We start from the raw sequence: 26,271 nt of genomic DNA on the forward strand, positions 1-26,271 counted from the left end.
TAAGGGGCCAAAAACTGAAATTAATGGCATCTTGTCTTCATCAAAGGAAAGAGAGTTTGTAATACGGTAAGCGATTAGAAATACGATATGAAAACTTTCAAAGCAGGTGCCCCACAAGGGTCTATTTTGGGACCTTTCCTATTTTGGTCTATATTAATGATCTAGCATTTAATGTTCCCTGCACATCTGTTCTATATGCTGATGATACAACTTTCTTAAATAGTATTGTTGATATGACAACACTAAGAAACCAAGTCAACACATCTGTTAAAATTGCTGAAAACTGGTTTCATCACAATAAATTAACTATTAATGTCACTAAAACAGAAAATATTATATTTACCTTGGATCACACAATAAATAATGACTGCCATAATTCTGTTAAATTATTAGGCCTACATGCAGATATAAGACTTACCTGGGAAATACTCTGTAAGAGATTTAGCCAGGGTGTGGTGTATGCTGAGGAAACTGAAAACCTGCATCAGTCAGGATATGCTATTTGCATCTCATCGTGCTTTCTTTCACCCTCTGTATGGGGTAATTGTCCTACATCAAATATGGTAATGTATTTATTTGACAGAAAAAGGCAGTTCATCTAATTGCTGGATTACAAATTAGAGACTCTTGTAAAACTTCCTTTGTAAGCCTAAAAATGATGGCAGTTTCATCCCTGTTTATATGGCCGATGACCTTCGATGTTAGGCCCCTTAAAACTAGCAACCTGTTTATATATTCTTACAAATATTATGCATGTAAAAGATAATCTTTCTGAATTTAAAGAACGTTCTACATTCCATATGCACGACACAAGATACAAGAATGATCTGGATATTCCTCACTCCAGGCTTAGTAAAAGTACATGAAATGGCGTATGGCTTTTAGTGCCGGTAGTGTCAGAGGACATGTTCAGCTCGCCATTTGCAGGTCTTTTGATCTGACTCCCGTAGGCGACCTGCGCGTCTTGATGAGGATGAAATGATGATTAAGACAATACATACACCCATTCTCCATGCAAGCAGAATTAACGAATGATGCTTAAAATTCCCGACCCTCGCGGGAATTGAACTCGGGGCCCCTGTGACCAAAGGCCAGCACTCTAACCATTTAGCCATGGAGCCGGAGAGTAAAAGTACAAAAAGCCATTGTTACCAACAGCTTAAGATCTACAGTAAGCTTCCACTACCAATTCAAACATTACACAAAAGTGCATTTAACAGGGTACTGTCACCATTTTTAAGGAGAAAGGCATTTTATAGTGTAGAAGAGTTTCTGGAATGTGTTATTTTGAAAACTGACCTAATATAGGTAGTCAAATTAATTTTTCCAATGACTAGGGGGTTATGGCTGAGATGTTGTTTGTAGATGGTGGAAGCAATAAACAAAACTAAACTATTTTCCACCATTTTACAAACAAAGTAATATAATTTTATGTTTCTACACAGTAGGGTAATGATTGTTTTGGACCTAGTGTTTGAAGGGCATTAGCTGTGACATTACTGAAAATTTGCAGAGCTAGTTTTGCATTTTGTTTTTCTAAGTTATTTAGTCGCATTGCTTTCAAAGTCAGACCATAACAATATTTTGCCAGTTTTTTGTGCTCAGTATCGCATAGCATTAGTAAGGTATCAACAGGCACAATGCATGCAAGAATCACTGTTCTGAAATGTAGGCCTAGGATAAATCATATAGGAATTTTTTTTTTTTGTTGCTTTAACCAGTTATGCCAGATGAACTTCATTATATGTACTGAGTCAGTTACAAAAAACAAAGGCCTCGTTGAATCATTAGGATGGTTATATAGGCCTACATAAGAGACTTCAGGGGATTTGAAAATGATGATATTGCCTTTCTATTAACAGAATTATTATCTGGAATTACAGACAATACTTCGAATCCTTTGTCTTCGAGACCCAATATGATTCTTGTAATCTAGTGATACAAATTATCACCTGTTAATTTCTTGACTAAAAACAAAAAAATGGTGTATAGCTTTTAGTGCCGGAAGTGTCCGAGGACAAGTTCAGCTCGCCAGATGCAGGTCTTTTGATTTGACTCTCGTAGGCGACCTGCGTGTCGTGATGAGGATGAAATGATGATGAAGACGACACATACACCCAGCCTCCCTGCCAGCAAAATTAATCAATTAAGGTTAAAATTCCCGACCCTGCCGGAAATCGAACCCGGGACCCCTGTAATCAAAGGCCAGCATGCTAACCATTTAGCCATGGAGCCGAACATTTCTTGACTTATAAGATATGAACAACATCTTTAAAAACTACTCAGTTTACTGCTAATCATGAAAACATTCATCATTAACCATACCAACAACACTTCCTCCTTTGTAATCAGAATATTCTTTTAGATGTATTTCATCTATTAGAAGGTTGACAGGCTATTCATAAGGTTTAAGAAATTTACATTTAACTTATATATATGGCTCCTTCTAGGGGAGCCGAAGTTCTAGGACACACTCCTTGAATCGTTGATGGATGAGGGCCTACAAAATAACCATAATCTCTGTTAAACCTATAAGCACATGGAGAAATACTGTAAGATAAACAAGAGAATATTATGAATGATGGAGTATATGGAATTTTCTTTGATGATAGGAATTTCAACTGTTCAGTGATAAAGTTTATGATTTTGCTATTTTTGTACTCATATAAATCAAGTGTCTGTAGAATCTCGCGTACAAAACTCACAGTTTGCTCTGTCATTGGGTACATTAATCTGCATATCAGCTTTTTCCACAGAGTCTAACAGATAACCTAATTCACCCATGGTTAGAAACTTATCTCCATTTAGGCTTATCTTGTTTATGCATTGGTTCAAAACAAATACTGATACATCCAGGGTTTCATTAACAAGGACAGAATATTTTATCACAGGAGCAGGAACTGTTTGAATGTTTATTAAACAATACAGATGTAGAGTTTGTAATCATAGGCTACTCCAGAAATAAGACAGTTTTAACATTGACAGTTTTGCCTTTAACTAACACAGTGTTGTAATGGATTGAGCTTCCATATATCTTTCCCTATCCTTCAGACTCTCGTGAACAACTGCCTTGAATATTTTCCTCTTCATGTTTCTGTCTCTTTGCCTCAGGACCAACCTTGTAGCTTACAGGTTTGCACAAATAATGAAGGCAATTTGGAAAAACTGCTGTTGAAGACAGACTTGATCTGGTGAGTGTGCAAGGTACTGCTTCATTTCTTCTGTTATCCACAGATGTTCTTATAATTCAACGAGGGTGAAGTCCGGCTCCATGGCTAAATGGTTAGCGTGCTGGCCTTTGGTCACAGGGGTCCCGGGTTTGATTCCCGGCAGGGTCGGGAATTTTAACCATCATTGGTTAATTTCGCTGGCACGGGAGCTGGGTGTATGTGTAGTCTTCATCCTCATTTCATCCTCATCATGATGCGCAGATCGACTAAAGGCGTCAAATCAAAAGACCTGCACCTGGCAAGCCGAACATGTCCTTGGACATTCCTGGCACTAAAAACCATACGTTATTTCATTTCATGAGGGTGAAAATGCTGTTCACACACCTACACAACAAATAATGTACATGTAAATTATCCAGGACCAATTACCATGATCCTATTAATGATGGAACTAATATTAGTGAAGGACTAGCCTCATACTTTACCTTAGGGCCTAAAGTAGTTTTTTAGAAACTTTAATATTTGTGAATGCTAAAACTTACCATATCTTGTATATATTTATGATCTGTAAGTTGAGTTATTGCAGTTCAGATTATATTCCAAAAATAAGAATACTGTATGGTATATTAGGCTATCCTACATTCATCATGACTAATCTTTTCCTTTGATAAACAGTTCCTAAAACGTTCACTGAAAATGGGTGAACATTACGAATGTTAATTTTTAAATTTAATTTATTAAATTAGTTCATGCACTAATTGTGGTGCCTATAGATCAGAATTTACAGTTCATGGATTATTTGTATGTCCCATTCATGTAAAGGAGTTAAGTTTCTATTATTATAGCAAGTTAACTGTTTGAAGACACCAGCATAACCTTGAAGTGTATACAGTGTGCTGAATTTATATGGTGGAATATGGTTGCGATACATACTGTACAGCCAGGCTGAGTGGCTCAGACGGTTAAGGCGCTGGCCTTCTAACCCCAACCTGGCAGGTTCGATCCTGGCTCAGTCCGGTGGTATTTGAAGGTGCTCAAATACGACAGCCCCGTGTCGGTAGATTTACTGGCACGTAAAAGAACTCCTGCGGGACTAAATTCCGGCACCTCGGCGTCTCCGAAGACCTTAAAAAGTAGTTAGTGGGACGTAAAGCAAATAATATTATTATTATTATTTACATACTGTACATCAGTGGTGGCTCGTGATCAATTCCGCGAGTTGGGCCCGATATACAGTTTTTGTCCATGAATATGGGATTGAGGCAGGCATTTTTGAAACATGGGTTTCTATACTGTACTGTACTATACTATTCTGTACCACAAAAACTCCAAAAGACAGTACATACTGTATAGCAAAATATATCAGCCTAAATATACGTACACTAAATAGCTATTAATAAAGAAATAGAACCGAATTGACCAAATGGCACATTACTTATACAGCAGTTGAGCGTGCCTATTCTTCTGACTGGTAAATATTTCAGTGACTCTTGTTGAAGTTGGGAATTTCACCAATTTCCTCCTTATGAATTGAACAACCAGCGAGTAAATTCAGTATGTTTTGACCCATACTATTCCTAAGGTAATTCTGGACTCTTTCTAATATGCTAAAACTTCGCTCTGCTTCCGCTGTTGAAACTGGAGTAGTTAGTGCAATTTGTAGAGTTTTGTGTACCTCAGAGAATGATTCTTCGAAGGAATGTTTCATGAAGAATGTGAACAAATCATAGACTGAATGAATATCTTTAAAGGCATCATTGCAATAAATCACTGAAAGTTCATTTCTCAATTTCTCTTGGGAAGTAAATGGACTGTAACTCAATGAAAAAGTATTTACTAAATTTGTTGGGAAAATTTCTCTGAACGTAGCAAACTTTTTCAGATCAATAATATTGAAACTACTAAATATATGAAACTGTTGGAATCGGCCTTCATTTGGTTGATCACTTTATCACACACTTCTTTGGCATCTACAGTCAGATTTACACCAGAGCTATATTTAGACTTTTTTGTTGGAGTAGAACATTCATCTTCATCTACGTGATACTTTTCAGTGTTCTCTCTTATTTCAGAAACAGCTGTTCAAAATCTTTTAATGTATTTGATATGGTAACTGCATTGGCACTCTGCATCTGTAAGTGTGTTATACAAAATATCAACATGTTTCATCATCTAATAGAAGAATTTCAGGAAAAAAAATTCTGAATTAAGTAGTTTTTTTAAACCAAAACACTCTCTTATTGTTACATCATCCCAACCATCTTCATTCTTGGTTTTCTCATTACATTCCAATAAATGTGATTTGTTTTCATAAACACTACTCACAACCCGAGACTAAAAGTTCCATCTTGTTGAAGAAACTGTTGGAATCTGCTTATTGGAAACTGATTGCAATACATCACTTCTCTTTGGCTATGAAGAGAAAAACATAGTGAATCCTGTAATGTTTGCGAAGAACAACCTAACAGATTTTATGTTCTTGCTACAAGCATTTTCACCAAATTTAGTTGTACCGAGCTCGATAGCTGCAGTCGCTTAAGTGCGGCCAGTATCCAGTATTCGGGAGATAGTGGGTTCGAACCCCACTGTCGGCAGCCTTGAAGATGGTTTTCCGTGGTTTCCCATTTTCACACCAGGCAAATGCTGGGGCTGTTAATGGGGCTGTTAATTAAGGCCACGGCCGCTTCCTTCCCAGTCCTAGCCCTTCCTGCCCCATCGTCGCCATAAGACCTATCTGTTTCAGTGCAACATAAAGCAACTCGCAAAAATTCATTATAGCCCCTCAGTGCTAAATTGTCAGTTCCACAAAATTTTAAGCAGTCTACAACTCTATTTAGTGTCTATTTTTTGTTACTACTTCATTGTTTCTGGATTGTAACCTAACATGCAGAGTCAATTTTTTTGCACCAGTGTTAACTGTCCCAAATATTTTGTATTTACAGGCATTTTCTAAGTTTAGTTTGCTTTCCTCGGGTGTTTTAAGTCATTCAATTGTTTGTTTTACATCCTTACACCCGGTCGTTGACCACAATCCTTCACCACAAAATAACACACAGTAAAAACAAAAAAGACTTGTTTCTCTTCACTCACTGTTAACCCTGACTTTTTATTGAACCCTGTATTTCTCTTTTTCTTGCCATCAGGTTGAAACAGTATGAAATCATTTGGTTGGTAAGCACCTAAACATTTAATTTGAATCTTTTCTTCTAGACTTGATGAATTGAAGGGAGGTTTTAATAAACAAGCCACTCTCTTCCTCTTATATTTGACACTCGTTTGTCCACCAAACAGTTGAGAATTGCCGTACTGCACTAATAACCCTTCTGCGCACAGCCAAATGAAACGTGAAATAAAGCCAGCGCAACGGGCCAGCTTCCTCTGGCCCCAGACAACATGATAACTTGCCAGCAACACCCATGAACACTGCCACTCTGCCAGGCAACCAAGGAGGGGCTGTAAGCCAGTCGACTGATGCGCCGCTGAGAACACGTGGGGAGGTGAGGTGGATGGGGCCAGCAGAGGCTGGCCCCTCTCACACGGTACCAAGGCCATTGATGGTCTATTAGCGTTGAATATCATAGTCGCTTCATACTGTTTGCAATTATAACTACAAATAATAAATTAAAAAGGATTACAAAGGTGGGGCCTGGTCCCTCTGGCCCTTATAGTAGATCTGCCCCTCCTGTACATATAAGATGTAACAACATATTTATTTATCCCTAATTCCTTCCTGTATTCATTACCTATTATGATTTACAAAGCTATTACTTTAAAAAAAAGGATGCATTCATGTTTTTATTATTAAATACGCCAATTTGGGTATAGTTATAAACATGCGTATATGCCTAATTAAGTCATGTTTTTGTTTATAAGTTTCTGGATTTTCAGTGTAAAAACAGGTATGTTAACAAGTGTATTAGTCCATGAAATAATGATATAAGATGCAATACATTTTATATTATAGGTACCCGGTATATGATATCAGTGGACGTGGTAACAAGCTTGAGAACCAGCCTAGTGCACATGTGTAGTTACAAACACATGTATAGGCGTAATTACGTGGATTTCAACGTTTCTTTCAACAATGAATCAATCAATCAGTCAATCAATTAATCAATCAGTGATGGTGATAATAATAATACAAAAGAGTAACACAGTTACTTTCTGGTGCCAAGTTATATGAAAACTTAAGGTGGTTCTTCACTTTTTTTTGTTGTTGTTTTTGTTTTGCTAGTGGCACCGACACAGGTAGGTCCTATGGCGACGATGGGATAGGAAAGAGCTAGGAGTTGGAATGAAGCGGCCGTGGCCTTCATTAAAGTACAGCCTGGTGTAAAAATGGGAAACCACGGAAAACCATCTTCAGGGCTGCCGACAGTGGGATTCGAACCCACTATCTCCCGGATGCAAGCTCACAACTGCGCGCCCCTAACTGCATGACCAACTCGCCCGGTCTTCACAGTATTAACTTCATACTACATTATAATAATAAAAGAACTGAAATGACTTACTTTTGTTGTTTTGCAGATACTTAAATTTTCCCTTGGGATAGCCTGTTTCAGGCGCGCCAACTTCGGGTAATTATTGGTGGTGGTGGTGGTGGTGGTGGTCGTGGTGGTGGGGGGGGATGATTAACATGAACAAGGGTGTGTGAAATGATACAGTATTAATGCAAACATTCATATATATACAGGGTGGCCCACTTCAACCTTTCACCGCAGATATATCGGGAACAACAAGAGATATTGAAAAATGACTTTCACGGGCATGAAGGCAGGGAAGGGGCCAATTAAAGTAAATATTATGAGCCAGTCTAAAACGTAGGACAATAGTATTTTCAACATCAACTTACGTTTTGTAAATGGACACCCTGTATTATTTCGTGCGCAATCGTTAATATGAAAAATCACATAAGTAATGGCGTTTGTTTCATCGCAATAGGTCAATTACATCCCGAGATATTGCAACGTGAAGTTGACGCTTGAGATAAACGAAACGCGCAGCAGTTGCACATCCCGAGATTCCAGCACGAATCTCACGGTCCTCTTACTCGCGATATGATGGCCGTATTACAATGCGACAGGCGCTATACTTAATGCTATTTGCACTGCTATCAAGAGGGATGAAAATAAGAGAATTTCGTTACAGTAACTTTGCTGTACGAGTTATGTACATTCTGAAGTAGTACAGTACAGGTACTGCAATGTACTGTGTAGGTAAATAAAACACGCAAGAGAGAAACCGTTATTTACATATCCTTTTGCTGTGGCAGGAAACCCTTCTCTTACTTTCATCCCTCTTGATAACAGTGCAAATAGCATTAAGTACAGTGCCTGTCGCATCGTAGTACGGCAATCATATCGCGAGTAAGAGGACCGTGAGTTTCGCGCTTGACTCTCGGGATGTGCAACTGCTGCGCGTTTCGTTTATCTCAAGCGTCAACTTCACGTTGCAATATCTCGGGATGTAATTGACCTATTGCGATGAAACAAACGCCATTACTTACGCGATTTTTCATATTAACGATTGCGCACGAAATAATACAGGTGTCCATTTTAAAAAACGTAAGTTGGTGTTGAAAATACTATTTTCCTACGTTTTTGACTGGCTCATAGTATTTACTTTAATTAGCCCCTTCCCTGCCTTCATGCCGGTGAAAGTCATTTTTCAATATATCTTGTTGTTCCAGATATATCTGCGGTGAAAGGTTTAAGTGGACCACTCTGTATATATATTAACAATATTCACAATCAAACAGTAAAACAGAAAAATAATAGAACTCGTTTCTCAAGTACATTTTCTGAATGAATCTTATGTACAGAGTTTTCAATAATATTCACAAAAAAAAAAAAGAACTTGATTAATCTACATAGAAAATAACATGTTCTGACTGACTGACTGACTGACTGACTGACTGACTGACTGACTGACTGACTGACCAATTCATCATCGTCGAGCCAGAACTACTGGACATAAACAAAATTTTGGCGATACATTTATATTAGAGAGTAGGTGCTCACTAAAGGAGGATATTTTGGATATTCCGTCGCTAAAGGGGTGAAAAGGGGGGTGAATTGTTTAAATGAGTATATCTATATCACAAAAACTTAGAAGTTTATAGGTGTAAACATAGTTATTTGCAATATTCTTTAAAACTAAAGAAACGCATATCTTTTTGTTTTCGGAAATACCATTAAGGGGCGTGAAAAAAGGTGAAACATGGGTTGAATACCTTTTATGAGGATAACTATATCTCAAAAACTGAAGATGTTACAGACATGAAAATTGGTATTTCGAATCTCCTTTAAAAATAAAGAAACACATTTTTTTGTTTTTGGAAAATCCAATTAGGGCCTCATGGGGGCTGAACGGGTGCGAAAATGGGGGGTTAATTTTTAAAGACTATATCTACAATATATCTCAGAAATGTAACATGTTACAGACGTGAAGATTGGTATTTGTAATCTCTTGTAAAAGTAAAGAAACACAGATAATTTGTTTTTGGTAAATCCACTTAAGGGGAACTGAAACAGGGGCTGAATTTTAAAATGAACATGTCTACAGTATATCTCAAAAACTGAACATGTTGCAGGTGTGAAATGGAACTTTCAATCTCTTTTTAAAAATAAAGAAACATTTATTATTTTGTTTTTGGAAAACCACTTAAGAGGGGTGAGGTAAAAAGTACTGAAAAGGCGGTTGGGGTGAATTTTTAAAATGAGCATATCTACAGTATATCTCAAAAACTTAACATGTTACAGACGTGAAAATTGGTATTCTTAATCTTTTAAAAATAAAGGAACATGTATTTTTCTTTTGTTTTCTGAAAAGCCATCTACGGGGCGTAAAAAGGACTTAAAGGGGGTTGAATTCTTTCTTTTAGGATACTAATATCTCAACTGAAGATGTTACAGATGTGAAAATAGGTATTTGGAGTTAGTTTCCTTTTAAAATAAAGAAATACGTATTTTTTTGTTTTTGGAACATCTCCTTGTGGGGCGGGGGTGAAAGAATTTAAATATTAGTTGAATTATTTGCACGAGAATACTTATATCTCAAAAACTAAAGATGTTGCAGATGTGAAAATGGGTATTTGGAATCTTCTTTAAAAATAAAGAAACGCGTATTTTTTGTTTTTAGAAAATCCACTTGAAGGGGCTGAAGGAATTGAACCATTAATTGAATTATTTGTACGAGGATACTTACATCTAAAAAAAAAAAAACTGGCCGGGCTGAGTAGCTCAGACGGTTGAGGTGCTGACCTTCTGACCCCAACTTGGCAGTTTCGATCCCGGCTCAGTCCAGTGGTATGTGAAGGTGCTCAAATACGTCAGTCTCTTGTCGGTAGATTTACTGGCACTTAAAAGAACGCCTGCTGGACTAAATTCCGGCACCTCGGCGTCTCCGAAAAAAGTAAAAGTAGTTAGTGGAATGTAAAGCCAATGACATTATTATTATTATTATTATTATTATTATTATTATTATTATTATTATTATTATTATTATTTGTTTTTGGAAAATCCATTTAAGGACCTGAAAAGAATTGATAAAGCAGGTGAATTTTTAAAATGATTATCTACAATACATGTAAAAAACTTAACATGTTACAGACATGAAACCTGGTATTTGAATAGTCCTTTAAAAATACAGGAACATGTATTTTTTTTTCGGAAATGAAATGGCGTATGGCCTTTAGTGCCCGGAGTGTCCGAGAACATGTTAGGCTCACCAGGTGCAGGTCTTTTGATTTGACTCCCGTAGGCGACCTGCGCGTCGTGATGAGGATGAAATGATGATGAAGATGACACACACACCCAACCCCCGTGCCAGCAAAATTATCCAATGGTAGTTAAAATTCCTGACCCTGCAGGGAATCGAACCCGGGACTCCTGTGACCAAAGGCCAGCACACAAACCATTTAGCCATGGAGCCGGACTTTGTTTTCAGAAGAAGCACTCGACGGGTGATGAAAAGAAGTGGGAAAAAAAAAAAAAGTTGAATTTTTTAAAATGAGGATACTTAAATCTCAAAAACTGAAGATGTTACAGACGTAGAAATAAGTATTTGAAATCTCCTTTAAAAGTAAAGAAACTTTTTTTTCAACTTGAGAGAAGACTCACGTGTACAGTTCTAGGTCGCATGGTCATCTTAGCCACAAAAGGCAATACGACAAACGTTGTTTACAAAGAGTTTTTCGGGTAAATGAAACACAGTTTTTCGATGAGGTTTTATACTTTAGGGATTTTCAGATAACGTCTTAGTACAGTACCGAGGAACGATTACTTTGATCAAATTACGAAATCCACGTGAGCGAAGCCGTGGGCAACTGCTAGTAAGTACATATTTAGATGGAAGTCTTATGTATAGAGTTATCAAAAATAACCACAAGTAAGTGGAAAAGGTAGAATGTGCTTTACAAATACATTATCTGAATAAATGTCCTATTACTGTGTATTGTTCAGTTCGTGATATGAAATGTGAAAATCTCTATCACCAGATATACCGCCTTAACAATCTCCATTACAAAATATAGTTCTCTGAAGGAATGTCTGCTTCCTAATCTCATTTCTTGATATAAAATCATCTGCCAACTTCTCCAGATCTAACACGTTAGCAGCCTCCTTGTGTATATGCTGAACTCCACATTTCATTGTAAAGGAGCTTAACATCTAGGAGGAGAATATTTTGGGGAGAGCAAAAGGACACACTGCCCACCTAAGATCTAAGATCATTTTTGTTCTTCCTTTTGAAATGAAAAAAACTTGCAGTTTTGGTTATGTCGGGTAATTTCCTTTACACCTGGTCACACAACGTCTGTAGGGCATTTTATCTGTTACTAATACAAAGTTGAGCTGTGCATCACATAAATAATGTTAAAAACAACTCATTAACACTCAGTTTCCATCTTCATTCTTCTAAAACAGTCACAATGTAAAACATTAATGTATTTCCAACCTCAGCATGATGCTACACATCACTAGTCACTTGCTGTTGTTATGACTACTCTTGGTATACACATCATGCTGTTTGCAGGGAACGCACATGGCTTCTTAATCTAGGCGATCCTGGTGAAACCTGGTGTCAGCACGTAGCGTACTGATAACAACAAGGGGTCTGCTCAAGGCTTAATGGCTCTATCCGACAGACAAATTGCCATCAACAGCGTCATATGCCCTCACTCCATATGAACCCTGCAGAGAGGTTTGTAATTGAATCCAGGCCTTTGGCATGCAATCTGGTGATTAGAAATTTTATACCACCACCTCTCCTACCTTACCAGCCAACATTCTGATGGTGAAAATTTTTTTCCACCAACAGCACTTGAACCAGCTAACCAGGGTAGTGGGGTAACAGAACACTCCTCTCCCTGGTTTGTCTCCTGTTATATTCTCTGTATCTTTCAGAACCCAGCACAGCTTAGTAGGCCTATAACTGCTAACATTGTTGAGTGCATGTTATTTATATGTTGGATGCCTGGTCCAAAAAAAAATATATTCTTCAAGATTATTTTGTTCCGTTGAAGAAACTAAACTGGTATCTACTACACAAACTTATGTAAACTTGAAATCTGCATCACTGGATTGTGAAGCAGTAACTCATATGGACACATCATTATTGTAAAACAAAAATTAAATCAGTTTAATATCATATGTATGGGTTCCAGGTGCTAACTTTAATTTTCCTGTGATGAAATGTGGGGGGGACAGGAAAATCTGTTTCTTTTGGCTTTCAAAATACAATTGGCTTGCAAATTCATAAGCAGCAGATGGGGCTTTGTGTAATTTTTTGCAATGAAAGAAGTTTGAATGAACACATTGCTTGAAAAATGTTGACTTTTAAGCATCAGGAATCATAAACATTCTGTTATTCCAACTCATCTCAGTGGATTCCTTGTGTGATTGCATATGATCTGTAGCAGTTAAGACATCTTATCATTATGTTATAGCCCTCCCCGGGTAAAATTCCTGGCCGTGCCACTAGTGCCATATCCATGTCTTTATTACATGAAGTGCATGATGGATTTTGCCTTATTTCCTCATGGGGCTTTATTCTAGTATATCTCCATTATCCACTTATTTCCATTTAATTAATATTTTGAGCTTTTTTATTGGTTTAATTTCACTTTAGAGTATTCTGTTTGTTTTCTCTTGCTATTACACCCTTCCTTGATCATTTTTTGATATCCTTCACTCTCTGGACCACTGCCACAGTCTTCTATTTAAATCTCTTTCCCAATAATGTGCTATCTAGTATTTTTGTGTAACTGTCTGCTCAGTTTCTCTTCTTTCAGTGTTTCATTTGATGTTGATACTCTGTAGGTAGAATTTCACCTGCTATCTCCACTTTTAGTCTTGGCTTGTGCTGTAATATTCTTTTAACAATATCTGCCTTTATATCCATATATTCAATTTATTCTCACTCCATTTTTTGCAGTACAGTATGACGATCTCGCAATTACTTTGGAGCCATTATTTATGACTACAGTAATAATATTCCTTCATCTTCTTGCCAAGTTTCTACTCCATATACAGAAATTACATTGCTTGTACTATGTACTGAATTGAATTGCTTGTTGTTGAAAGGCACTAAGTTCAATTTTTTAAGTTTTGAGATAAACACCCAAAAAACTGTTTTACCACTCTTGTAATGTAGTATGAGCTATAATTGTTCGTACATGCAAAGTGCATGTCCATGCCATTATATTAAAACTAAAGAAGTGTTGTTTTGTTGTTACTAACACTTTTACGGACAAAATCTGTAAATGGGCTTAGTTCCTTTCAACATGGAATGAATGGAACAACCTGTAAGCGAAAATATCATTCACGTTCTTGATTTATTACCTTTATTCTGAAATGAATAGATGTATATTAAAGTATCATGCATGGAATAGCTGTTATTTTCTTCAGAGACAACTTTTCAGTGACCCCAATATTAATAAATGGCTGCACTGAACTCAAAGATATTCAATAACAAAACTATAGTAGTCAAACAAGTCATAAGCCGTCTGTTAGAAGAGACATGTAATGCGTTTTCACTGACATGGCCATTGTAATACTTCATCAAAGAATGCTTTACTCGCCTCAGATGATCTGATATAACGATACACCTTCATGAGATCATTCTGTTTTGTAAATTTTATTTGCTACTCATCCTTCCTCAACTGATTCATAAGAGGACCATTTCTTGGTCCTAGCTGAGACTAATGAAATGTGTGATGGACTAGGCTCCCAATGAAGGGATGAGCAGCCACTCTGCCAGGATGATCTGCAGAATACTGGAACTCAGAGAATGATGCAGGAGCAAACGCCACCTTCGTTTCTAGGAACTTTTTTCCCTGTTAATTCATCACTCATAGTTGCTTTCCTGTAATGCATAGGCCACCACACATCCACATAGGTGATGTCAATTCCTTCCACCATTTTTATTGTAACATCCTTTTTTGCATTACCAGCGATTGCAAAATATTATTTTGGAGTGTAGATTCAGTGACAGCACTTAATTTCTTTCCTGAAAAATATCAAAATTCCTATTGCTAGGCAAGAAGGAATGACCTCTAATAGGGCAACTGTGAATAATTTCCTTGAATCATTTATATTCAACCAAATCCATGCAGAGACGAATAAATGAATAGTTCCTATTTTGGCCAGGACATCCGTCTGAGTACAATTGTGCCTAGTTTAATCTGATTGGTGATATAGTTCAGTAGGAAGGTCCACACTTCATTGGCCCCCTTCCTTGGCCTGCCCCTCATTTTACATGCATATTTTTCAGCTATTTTCTTGGAGGTTGTGTGTAGTAAATATATGCACCCATAGCTACATTAGATAGAATATTTCCTGAACATGAGGTAGAGGTAAATTTTGCATGTAGTCAAAGGCAACCCAAACTGTCTCACTTCACCAGATCGGCAGGATTCTGAGCGTGATTTCATAGAAATAAAATCAGTTATTTCTGTGCTTGTGAATATTTAGCTTACATGCTGCTGCTAATCTAACATTTTGCGATAAGCATGGAGACTTCATTTTGACTTGAAGTATTTTGCAGATACTGCACACATCTATTTGGGGTCTACTGAATCTATAGCTCAACTTTTTATTGTAATAATGAACATAAAATGTGTATTTTACTTCAAGATTAGGATGTTCCTCACAAAATAAACCGTGTATATTTTTTTAGATTAAGGCTTACATCCTAGTAATTTACTTCTTTCCCACCATAATGAGATGTTTTGACAGGAAACTTGAGAATGTAGTCCTGAATTTCTATGCAGATTTCATGTGATACAGCATGTGTCTTCTTATTGTATCCTCTCTTGGCCAATGGACTTTGCCTTTCGATGACAGCTTAGCAATCCTGAATATGTGCTTATGTGTTACTCCATCTAAACAAATGAATGAATTCCTACATAACTTGCAGATGCTCCTGATTTCTCATTACAAAATATGTATATTCTTATTTATTTATTTATTCACAAAACACAAGATACAGCTACACTGAGCAAGTTTCACTTGCACTGTCAACAGACTATTTAACAAACGTAAACTTTCATAATAAAATATAACAAACATAACAAAATATAACAAGATCAGGCACACAGCCTACTAATAACAACTGTCCAAATCGAAAACCATGAGAATGTCCATGTTCATAGCCAAGTCATCGTGGGTCAAGATGACTGTATAATCCCTTCACATCAGCTTATCTTTAAGAGACTATTTACTCCCCTCTCGAATATGCTTTTATTTGATGCTATATCAAGCTCTTGTCTCCTATTAATATTGTTAAAGAGTGTTGAGAGGCAGATTAGGAAAGATCATTGAAGTATTGAGTGCTGAGTGTGGGGGGGATGTGGAGAAGGTCTTTGGTTCTGGTGGAGCGGGAAGGAACACGGAGAGAGAAGAGTGAGACAAGATGTTCTGAGCGGTAATACCCATTTAAGATCTCGTGGAGGAAACTCAGGTCAGCTACCTGTTGCCTGATGTGCAGCAGTGACATATTAATTGCCATTAATACCTGCTGCGTAGACAGATTTCTGAGCTTGGGGTTTCTGTTCCTTACAATTGCAGCAAAGAAGGACACTGCTCTGTCTAACTGCTTAGTATTGGAGGGGGAGGCTGTTGTCCAAATCGGAGAGCAGTAGTTTAAGAGACGTTGAATGATCGTGAGGAAGAAGTGATGAAGAGCAATGGGGTCAGAAATTTCTGTGAAGCGATAGAGAATGCCTAGTAATTTCATAGCCTTGGTTGTATATGTTTCTATGTGGGTCTTAAATTGTAATTTTGTATCGAATATTACACCTAGGTCACGCTGTTGAGTAACTACAGTGATGGGCTTGTTGAGTAGGTAATATGTCGGTAGAGGAGATTTACGTAGTGTTATGGTCATGTGGCTGCATTTTTGTGGATTGGGGATAAGTTTCCAAGTACGGGACCAGTTCGAGAGAGCATTAAGTTAGGACTGTAGCAGAACTGCATCTGCTGGATTCCTGATCTCCCTAAATATCTTGCAGTTGTCAGCAAAGAGTAGGGTATTCACTGTTTTGTTGAGTTCGGACGGCAGATCATCCATAAACAAAGAAAACAGCAAGGGGCCAAGAGTACTGCCTTGTGGGACACCGGAAGTGACTGGTAACCATGAGGATAAAGTGCCTGATATCACCACTCTCTGCCAACGGTTATGTAGAAAGCCAGCAAGAAGGGTCAGAAGACTGCCATGTATATTAAATCGTTCAGAGAGTTTATGGAGCAACAGAGTATGGTCTACAGAATTGAAAGCTTTCGAAATGTCTACGTAGCAGATATCCAGCTGTGATTTAGCTGCAATGGCATGTTATGCAAAGCTATGCAGAGTGGCCAGGTTTGTTAGACAAGAGCCACCTGGTAGAAAACCATGCTGCTTGGTTGAGATATACGGCAAAGTGAAAGCGAGGAGATGCTGGTGTATAAGTTTTTCAAAAGATAAAGGATAGTGTGGGGAGAATAGAAATTGGTCGGTAAGATGAAACATTAAATTTGTTGCCTGATTTGAGAAGTGGAACAATATTTGCCTGTTTCCAGGTAATAGGAAAATAGCCCACGGCAAAACATCTGTTAAATAATTTAGAGAGAGGGATGTAAAGAGTGCTGGCAGTATTTTTTAGGAAAAGAGGTCCTATAGTGTCGGCACCGGTAGCTTTGTTGGTGCGAAGAGTTTGAAAAAGGTTATGAACTTCACTTGGTGTGGTAGTTATGCTTGATAGGTTCTATTTGAAGCTGTACCTACAGGAGGGAGTGGTTGGTTTTGTGAGGGAGGGGAGAAGTTGGAGAAGAAATACCTTTTGTACAGTTCATTGCGATTGACGCTGTCTGCTGTTGCATCGTTGTGGTTCACGCTGACAGGAATCTGCTCTGTCCTTCTCCGTGTGTTGATAAGACTCCAGTAGCGCTTGGGATTGCTGCGGACGTTTTTCAGTGACTGTGTCTATGTGTGTATTGTAGTCTCTTCTTACCATAAACCTCGCGTGGTGGCAGATTTTAACGAAGGTATTGTGAGTGTGTGGGTTAGGGAAGTCTTTCCACAGGCGCCAATCTCTCTTCTTATTAAATAGTATCAGTCTGGTCTCTTGTGATATCCAGTGTTGATATTTGCTGGTAGTAGCCCGTTGTGCAGGTACGAAGTCTTTAATTGCAGCTTGCAGCCAGTTGTACAGCAGGTCAAGAGCCGATTCGATGTCAGCTATTTTGAGCCGACTCCAGGGAAGGCATTCCAGGGCACGACACATTGCAGGCCAGTCGGCACGGAGCCAGATGTAGGTAGGGCGGTAGGATGTCCTGCTGTGAGGCTTAAAGGAGGGGTGGGGAAGGAGGAATGTAGCATCAAGAGACTGGTGGTCGCATAGGAAAAGGTTTCTGCCTGGGGTTATTGTTTTAAGTTCTAGTGAGGAGAGTATGAGCAGGGTGTTGGGGTCCACGGGTTGGGTACATATTAAACTGTTTCAGTCCGAGGCCATTAATAAAACTGTCTATAAAGTATGTGTCACAGTTGTTAGCTGACAGTCCGGTAGTTGGAGAAGACCACTTTATAGACAAGTTAAAATCGCCCATTAAAATTACTTCACCATGAGGGAGAGCTGCAATGACTGAGTCCAGGCACTGTTCAAGGTCACAGAATGGGCTGTTTGGTGGTCTGCAGTAACATCCCACAAGTACAGGGCATTGAGGAAAGAGTAGCTCTACCCACACTAACTTACAGTTCCGTTCGAGATCTGTCCTTCGTTTACACGGTAATGCACTGTTCACTGCTCGCATCACTCCACCACCTAGAGTAGCGCGATCACGATGAAATATGCTGTAATTAGCATTGAGTGGTAGTTCACTGTCACTAGCCCACGAGAGCCATGTTTCAGTAAGTCCGATCACGTCAACTTCTCTTAAGTCTGGCAGGGATAGTTCACAATCAGACAGCTTATTGTTTAGGCTTTGCACATTCTGACAATAGATGTTTATTACAAGATATTAGAATCATTCCGTATTGACAGTTTTCACTTTACAATGGCGAAAAATGAGAGTATCCTCCTATTCAATACATCATATATTCCGTCATTAGACGGAGCTGACAAATTCAAACATGTTTCGGCTCGCTTGAGCCATCTTCAGTGAAAAAATTAGGGGGGTTGGAATAATTTACATAATATAACTTGAAAAAATGCTAAAAAACATAATGAAAGAGCAAATGAAAAAACAAACAAGAGAGCCTAGACGGAAACAAAATTAGCACAAATATACAATATTTACATCAATATGCAGAGCAAAAAACAACTTATTGCGACAAAATTCAGTGAAACAGGTGTTAATTTAAAATAATAATTGAAACTAAAAACTGCGTTAACCTAAGAAACAAGGGAATGAGAAAACAAATGATGCAGATGGAAATGAATAATAGTAGCACATGGTGAGGTTGTGGACCTCATAGTTTACAAATTATTGGTTTAGTAAAAATGACAAAACAGTTTGAAATTGCTGTCAAAATCATCCTAGTAGAAACCCATCACATCAAATTGGTCAGGAGGAGAGCGGGAGCAAACATTTTTGAGAAACCAGCCTGATATAACCTGCAGGCGAAAAGCCTGTGACAAGGAGAAAAAATACCAATGAAATTTAAGGCTTTAGAAATAGCAGCATTCTCAATATCTTCTCAATCTAGCGGTCCCTTTCTTCATTATTGTTTCATAATGTTGGCCGCTAGATTGAAGAAGATATTGAGAATGCTGCTATTTCTAAAGCCTTAAATTTCATTGGTGTTTTTTCTCCTTGTCACAGGCTTTTCGCCTGCAGGTTATATCAGGCTGGTTTCTCAAAAATGTTTGCTCCCGCTCTCCTCCTGACCAATTTGATGTGATGGGTTTCTACTAGGATGATTTTGACAGCAATTTCAAACTGTTTTGTCATTTTTACTAAACCAATAATTTGTAAACTATGAGGTCCACAACCTCACCATGTGCTACTATTATTCATTTCCATCTGCATCATTTGTTTTCTCATTCCCTTGTTTCTTAGGTTAACGCAGTTTTTAGTTTCAATTATTATTTTAAATTAACACCTGTTTCACTGAATTTTGTCGCAATAAGTTGTTTTTTGCTCTGCATATTGATGTAAATATTGTATATTTATGCTAATTTTGTTTCCGTCTAGGCTCTCTTTTGTTTGTTTTTTCATTTGCTCTTTCATTATGTTTTTAGCATTTTTTCAAGTTATATTATGTAAATTATTCCAACCCCCCTAATTTTTTCACTGAAGATGGCTCAAGCGAGCCGAAACATGTTTGAATTTGTCAGCTCCGTCTAATGACGGAATATATGATGTATTGAATAGGAGGATACTCTCATTTTTTGCCATTGTAAAGTGAAAAAAATAGATGTTTGTCTCTTTTCATTTCACAAGTGGTGGGACCGGGGTTTAAGTGGACATCTACAGCCAGTAGTAGGAGGTAAAACAAGCCCCTAATCGCTGAGCAACCAGGCCTAGGCTCGTTAGGCTCAGAGCTAGTTGGGAGGCTCCTATAAGTCTGGAAAATGGCGCACCCAGTCAGAGAGAACGCCGGAATGTAGTGGTTTTTCTCTGCTAGTAGCCATGCAAAAGGAGAACTCACTTTTTCACTTGCACACGCAGATTCCTTAATTCGAATAGACCTGTGCAGAGAACCGTAAAGCGCAACAACTCTGATTATTACCACACAAACAACACAAACTGCAGCAGCACTAAGCTTGCGCGTGTCTACTCTAGCCACCATCTTGACTTTCAGTTGTTCTCCGTCTTGATGAACCGTCCTATGTCTCCGCCATTTTATAGGATGCCATTCAATGAGTCTCTGTAAGTGGATATCCTGTTCATTTCTGGCTTCATAATTGTAAAAAGCATCTGTGGCCTCTCTTGTTCTTGCAATCTATTGAAACAGAGATGATTGCATTTAAAACACACAACTAACCTTGGTAAAATATTTGTCAGACATTCATTAAGCAATCATAACTTCATTCACAATAATAATTTATGAAAGTGAAATAGTTGAACCGGTAATATTTAAGTAAATAGATTCATTTTCACCATACCTGCAGGGAGGTTCAGTACTTTTATGAGGGACTGCTTTACCGGCATAGCTTTGTATGTGCAGTACCTTTTACACTTGATCGCTGTGTTTTATTAATGGCATAATTTTCTTCTTTGCATTTGCATTCCTTTCCTTTCATAACTTCATTGTCCGTTACTAAAATTATTTTATAAACACAGAAAGAAAATAATGTGCACAGCACAACGGCTACGTAGGATGTATCGCCGCCGACAATCACTTAACGCCCACATAAACAAAAGAAAGAAACATGTCAATCTTGACTTATGAAACACAGCTGTGCCCTCTACATAGGTTGGTTGGCAAACTAATGCACTGAAAGACATTCCGTGTTGAAACACACCAACTGCAGGACTAAGTACATTTCAACATGGAATAACTACACCTGACTGCTGTGGTAATGGCACAGGAGCTGCTAGGACATTGTTCCTTTCAACATTAAAACATGCATTAAAACATGCTTCTTAGAACAAAATCATGGTAAAAGGAATTTGTCATCATTGACTTTGTGCCTGCTGTTATATCCTGAATTGACACAACTGATAAAATTTTAGCCTACCAGCTCATTGAATCAAATTAATTTTCTTGATCGATTTTAGTGATGGATAGAAGTTTTAATTTTTATGTGTGATTGAACATGAATACATGTAATAGACGTCATCAAATCTTAAAACTTAACATTTGATCATCAACATGTTGAGGAATTGCTTGTTGCCAACAACACACACACATTATGCCCACTCGGAAAGTTTGGGAAAAATAAAGAAAATGTCATTCTTTTCAATCAGTATATTTTTATTTGATCAACTTATCAAAAAAATAAGTTCCATCAACTTTTTAAAGTGTCATATTGAATCTGAAACTTATGGTAAAAATTACATCTATATATATATAATAACATGTCCTGACTGACTGACTGACTGATTGACAGATTCATCATCGCTGAGCCAAAATTACTGCACATAAAGAAATTAAATCCTGACGATGCATTTGTATTACAATGTAGGTGCTCACTAAGGGAGGATTGTTTGATATTCCGTCATTACGGGGGTGAAAATGAGGGTGAATTTTCAAAATGAGTGTATCTATATCTAAAACACTTTAACATTTTAAAGATGTTAAAATTGGTATTTGGAATCTTCCTTAAAAGTAACGAAACACATATTTTTTTGCTTTTGGAAAATCTTAACAGGAGTGGAAAAAGGGATTGAATACCTTTTATGAGAATAGTTATGGTCATTAAAATTGGTATTTGGAATCTGCTTTAAGTTTTCGGAGAATTCACTTAAGGACTGAAAAATGCATTGAATATTTCTTATTAGGATACTTATATCTCAAAAACTGAAGATGTTACAGAACTGAAAATTTCTATTTGGAATCTTCTTTAAAAATAAAGAAAAAGTTTTTTGTTTTTGGAAAATCCACTTAGGTGGGTGAAAAGAAGTGAAGTGATGAATTCTTTTTATGAGGATACTTATATCTCAGAGGAGCCTCTGTGGCTCAGACGGCAGTGCGTCGGCCTTTCACCGCTGGATACCGTGGTTCAAATCCCGGCCATTCCATGTGAGATTTGTGCTGGACAAAGCAGAGGCGGGACAGGTTTTTCTCCGGGTACTCCGGTTTTCCCTGTCATCTTTCATTCCAGCAACACTCTCCAAAATGTAGCTTATGAACACTTTTCACACACAAAATCACTATGCTACAATGCACTTTTTTGTTTTTTGGATGGGGTTTAATTTTGCTTTCTTCTTCCTGTAAAATGTTGTGGAGAAGCATTCTCTATCAATGCAACAAGACTTCTGTGTGTATTGTTTTTCCTTGGTATAGAAGACATTCCATTTTCTACATAGTGTAGTCCATGGAATATCATAGGACTTTGATGTTTTTGAAGGCTTCAGTCACCCAGATCTTACCATATCTACTGCTTCCCACCTGTTATGTCCCAGCTGTAGCACTGCATTGTTCTGACTCTCATTTTAGATGTCTATAAATATCGTGCAGTAACTTAAATTAATTCTTTCAAAATGTATTTGAAAAGTTTAGAATTTTGCAGTGCATTTCAGTCTGATCAGAAAGTATGTATAAGCCTACAGAAGAAAAGCAAGAATAGAGGAATAATGAAAACATTTCAATTTTTACTATTTTACAAAATAAATTTTAAACTGCATGTAAAGTATAACCCTGTTTACAGGTCAGTGTAAATCAAACAGAAACACATTCACCACCCTTAAAGGCCATGCTTTCACTAATGATATCCATCTTTTGTAATATAAACATAGTAGTGATGTAATAAATTATGTTTCCCATGCTTTAAAAGAGAAAATGGCATCGCCAGACTGACCTTTCAACATGGACTGTGTTCTATTCCCTTATAAAAATACCCAAAACAAGCAGAGATTGCTAGCACACAACTCAACGCACATAAAATAAATATGGCGTTGAATTTTAAATAACTGTTGTGGTTATTTCCCAAATGGTGTATAATCATCATCATCATCATCATCATCATCGTGGACCCTGCCATCAGGAAGGACAAACACTGAAGAAAAAGTTTATTATTTATCATCAAAAACCAAAGTAAAATAACCTGGCATTAAATATTTATCATCATCAGAGATGTCCGACTCGCTGGCTGAACGGTCAGCGTACTGGCCTTCAATTCAGAGGGTCCCGAGTTCGATTCCCGGCCGGGTCGGGGATTTTAACCTTAATTGGTTAATTCCTACGGCACGGGGACTGGGTGTATATGTTGTCTTCATCATCATTTCATCCTCATCACGACGCGCAGGTTGCCTACGGGAGTCAAATAGAAAAGATCTGCATCTGCCGAGCCGAACCCGTCCTGGGATATCCCGGCACTAAAAGGCATACGACATTTCATTTCATCATCAGAGATGTAAGGGTGTTTGAAAAATCGTTCCAGTACTGATCAAATACTTAAGTGCCATATGTATTGGGGCAGGACTGCATCATGCACATTTCTTCACAATGAAATTACAATTAATTAATTGTTACCCTTCATTAGGAAAAGCCAGCATAGCCAGAATATTTAATCATAGATACATCTTAATCAGTTCCCGCAAAAATGCCATTCTAGTAGGAGTAACTCGTAAGCATCTTGCGAGCGTGCGTTGTCATGGGCCACAACTCTTGGAAGATAAACGCATGTGACATTGCCCTGCTTGTCTTTTGACCATGCTCTGGGTTGGCCAAAATCTACGCCCAAACTTTAACCTGATTCCCTCCTCGCCCAAAATCCTAATGATCGTGAGAGTACATAGCTGGAATCAGGCTCAGGGCATGTATAATGTGATGATATGGACCAGAATGAGAAATTTCAAAAGTCAATCATTCAGTCACTACACTACTGATCTGCATTTAGGGCAGTCACCCAGGTGGCAGATTCCCTATCTGTTGTTTTCCTAGCCTTTTCTCAAATGTTTTCAAAGAAATTGGAAATTTATTGAACATCTCCCTTGGTAAGTTATTCCATTCCCTAACTCCCCAAATTTGTCCTCTTGAATTCCAACTTTATCTTCATATTGTGATCTTTCTTACTTTTAAAGACACGACTCAAACTTTTTCGTCTACTAATATCATTCCATGCCATCTATTCACTGACAGCTCTGAACATACCACTTAGACGAGCAGCTCGTCTCCTTCCTGTCAAGTTTTATCAGCCCAAACTTTGCAACATTTTTGTAACACTACTCTTTTGTCAGAAATCACCCAGAACAAATTGAGCTGCTTTTCTTTGGATTTTCTCCAGTTCTTCAATCAAGTAATCCTGGTGAGGGTCCCATACACTGGAACCATACTCTATTTGGGATCTTACCAGAGACTTATATGCCCTCTCTCCTACGTCCTTACTATAACCCCTAAACACCCTCATAACCATGTGGAGAGATCTGTACCTTTTTATTTACAATCACATTTATGTGATTACTCCAAATGAATATCTTTCCTTATATTAACACCTAGGTACTTACAATGATTCCCACAAGAAACTTTCACCCCATCAACGCAGTAATTAAAACTGAGAGGACTTTTCCTGTTTGTGACCCATTTTTACACCAGGCTGTACCTTAATAAGGCCACGGCCACATTCTTCCCACTCCTAGCCCTTTCCTGTCCCATTGTCGCCATAAGACGTATCTGTGTCAGTGCGATGTAAAGCAACTTGTAAAAAAATCCTATTTATGAAACTCACAACCTGACTTTTAACCCCGTTTATCATCATACGATTGCCTGCTGTCAATCTCACAACATTATCGAGGTCATTTTGCAGTTGCTCACAATCTTGTAACTTATTTATTACTTTATACTCTATACAGAATAACATCGTCTGCAAAAAGCCTTATCTCTGATTTCACTTCCTTACTCGTATCATTTATATACAGTGTTATTCACCTTACATGGAAATAACATCTAAACCATTAAAGATATCTGTATTCTGTTTTCATATTCGTAAATGATACCCAGGGGCTTGTAAAATAATGTGCTACTTATTCTCATGGGATGATTAATAACCAAAACATTGATACCAACCCCATATTTCTAAATGGAACGGGACGAATAGATACAGCTGGCCTAAAAGTTCAACTGCGTACAAGTTCAAATATGTAAGTACAGTAGAGTCTCGCTCATCTGACCTTCGCTTATCTGATATTCCGTGTTATCCGACACTGGTAGACTTAATTTGAACTTTTGGTGGAGACTAAATTCAGGGACACTCGGTGTGGAAGGTGCGACCGTGGGACAAGCACTGGCCTGACCGCTGGCGGTAGGACGTTTTTTTTTTTTTTCCTCAAGGACAGGTGCAGCGAGTCTTCATTGTTCATTGTAGTATTGGTTGGGTGCGGATGTTATAGTTTTCATATCCTCTGTGAGTATGGCGAGTAAACAGAAGAAAGTGATTGTTTCTATGGAGGACAAGTTGAGTGCATTAAAGAGACTGGACAAAGAGGAAACTCTTCGCAAAGTGGCTTCAGATTACGGTGTTGGACGTGTTACAGTGGGAGACTGGAAAAAAAGAGGGAAGAAATTGAAAAGTGGTGCTCTACCAGAGCAACAAGTGATGCACTGAAAATTAGAAAAACAATGAAAAAATATGAGTATGAAAACGTAACTGAAGCACTATTTCCTTGGTTCACTCAAAACCGGGAAAAGGGCCTGCCAATATCTGGCCTCATTTTGCAAGAAAGGGTGGCATATTTCCAGAAGGAGTTAATGAAGGAGACCCTAATTTTGCTGCCAGTGCTGGTTGGCTTGATCGGTGGAAAAAACGGTACAGCATTAGGCAGCTTAATATCTGTGGAGAAAAACTGTCAGCTAAATCCGATGAGATTGTGAAATTTGAAAAGGAATTTCAAGAAATAATTCTTGCTGAAGGATTAACCAGTGATCAGATTTTTAATTGTGATGAGACTGGGCTAAATTTCAAGATGCTGCCATCAAAAACTCTCGCAGCCCAAACTGAGACGTCTGAACCTGGCTACAA

At 37.9% G+C, this 26,271-nt stretch overlaps 1 protein-coding gene across 3 annotated transcripts in view; it reads left to right on the forward strand.

Annotated features, from left to right (window-relative positions):
- Nucleotides 1–26,271, forward strand: part of LOC136864364 (beta-1,4-N-acetylgalactosaminyltransferase bre-4) — a 51,939-nt gene that overhangs the window by 12,945 nt on the left and 12,723 nt on the right. The window contains exon 2 of one of the 3 annotated variants that reach the window (XM_067141263.2): nucleotides 12,204–12,371. The exons of 1 other annotated variant lie outside the window; for it this stretch is intronic. The gene's annotated coding sequence lies outside the window, so the exon portion shown is untranslated. Of the gene's footprint in view, nucleotides 1–3,059; nucleotides 3,192–12,203; nucleotides 12,372–26,271 lie in introns of those variants that run through there. One more of the 3 variants, XM_067141264.2, reaches the window with a different exon arrangement.

This window comes from Anabrus simplex, chromosome 2 (genome assembly GCF_040414725.1).
Source record: "Anabrus simplex isolate iqAnaSimp1 chromosome 2, ASM4041472v1, whole genome shotgun sequence".
NCBI lineage: Eukaryota > Metazoa > Arthropoda > Insecta > Orthoptera > Tettigoniidae > Anabrus > Anabrus simplex.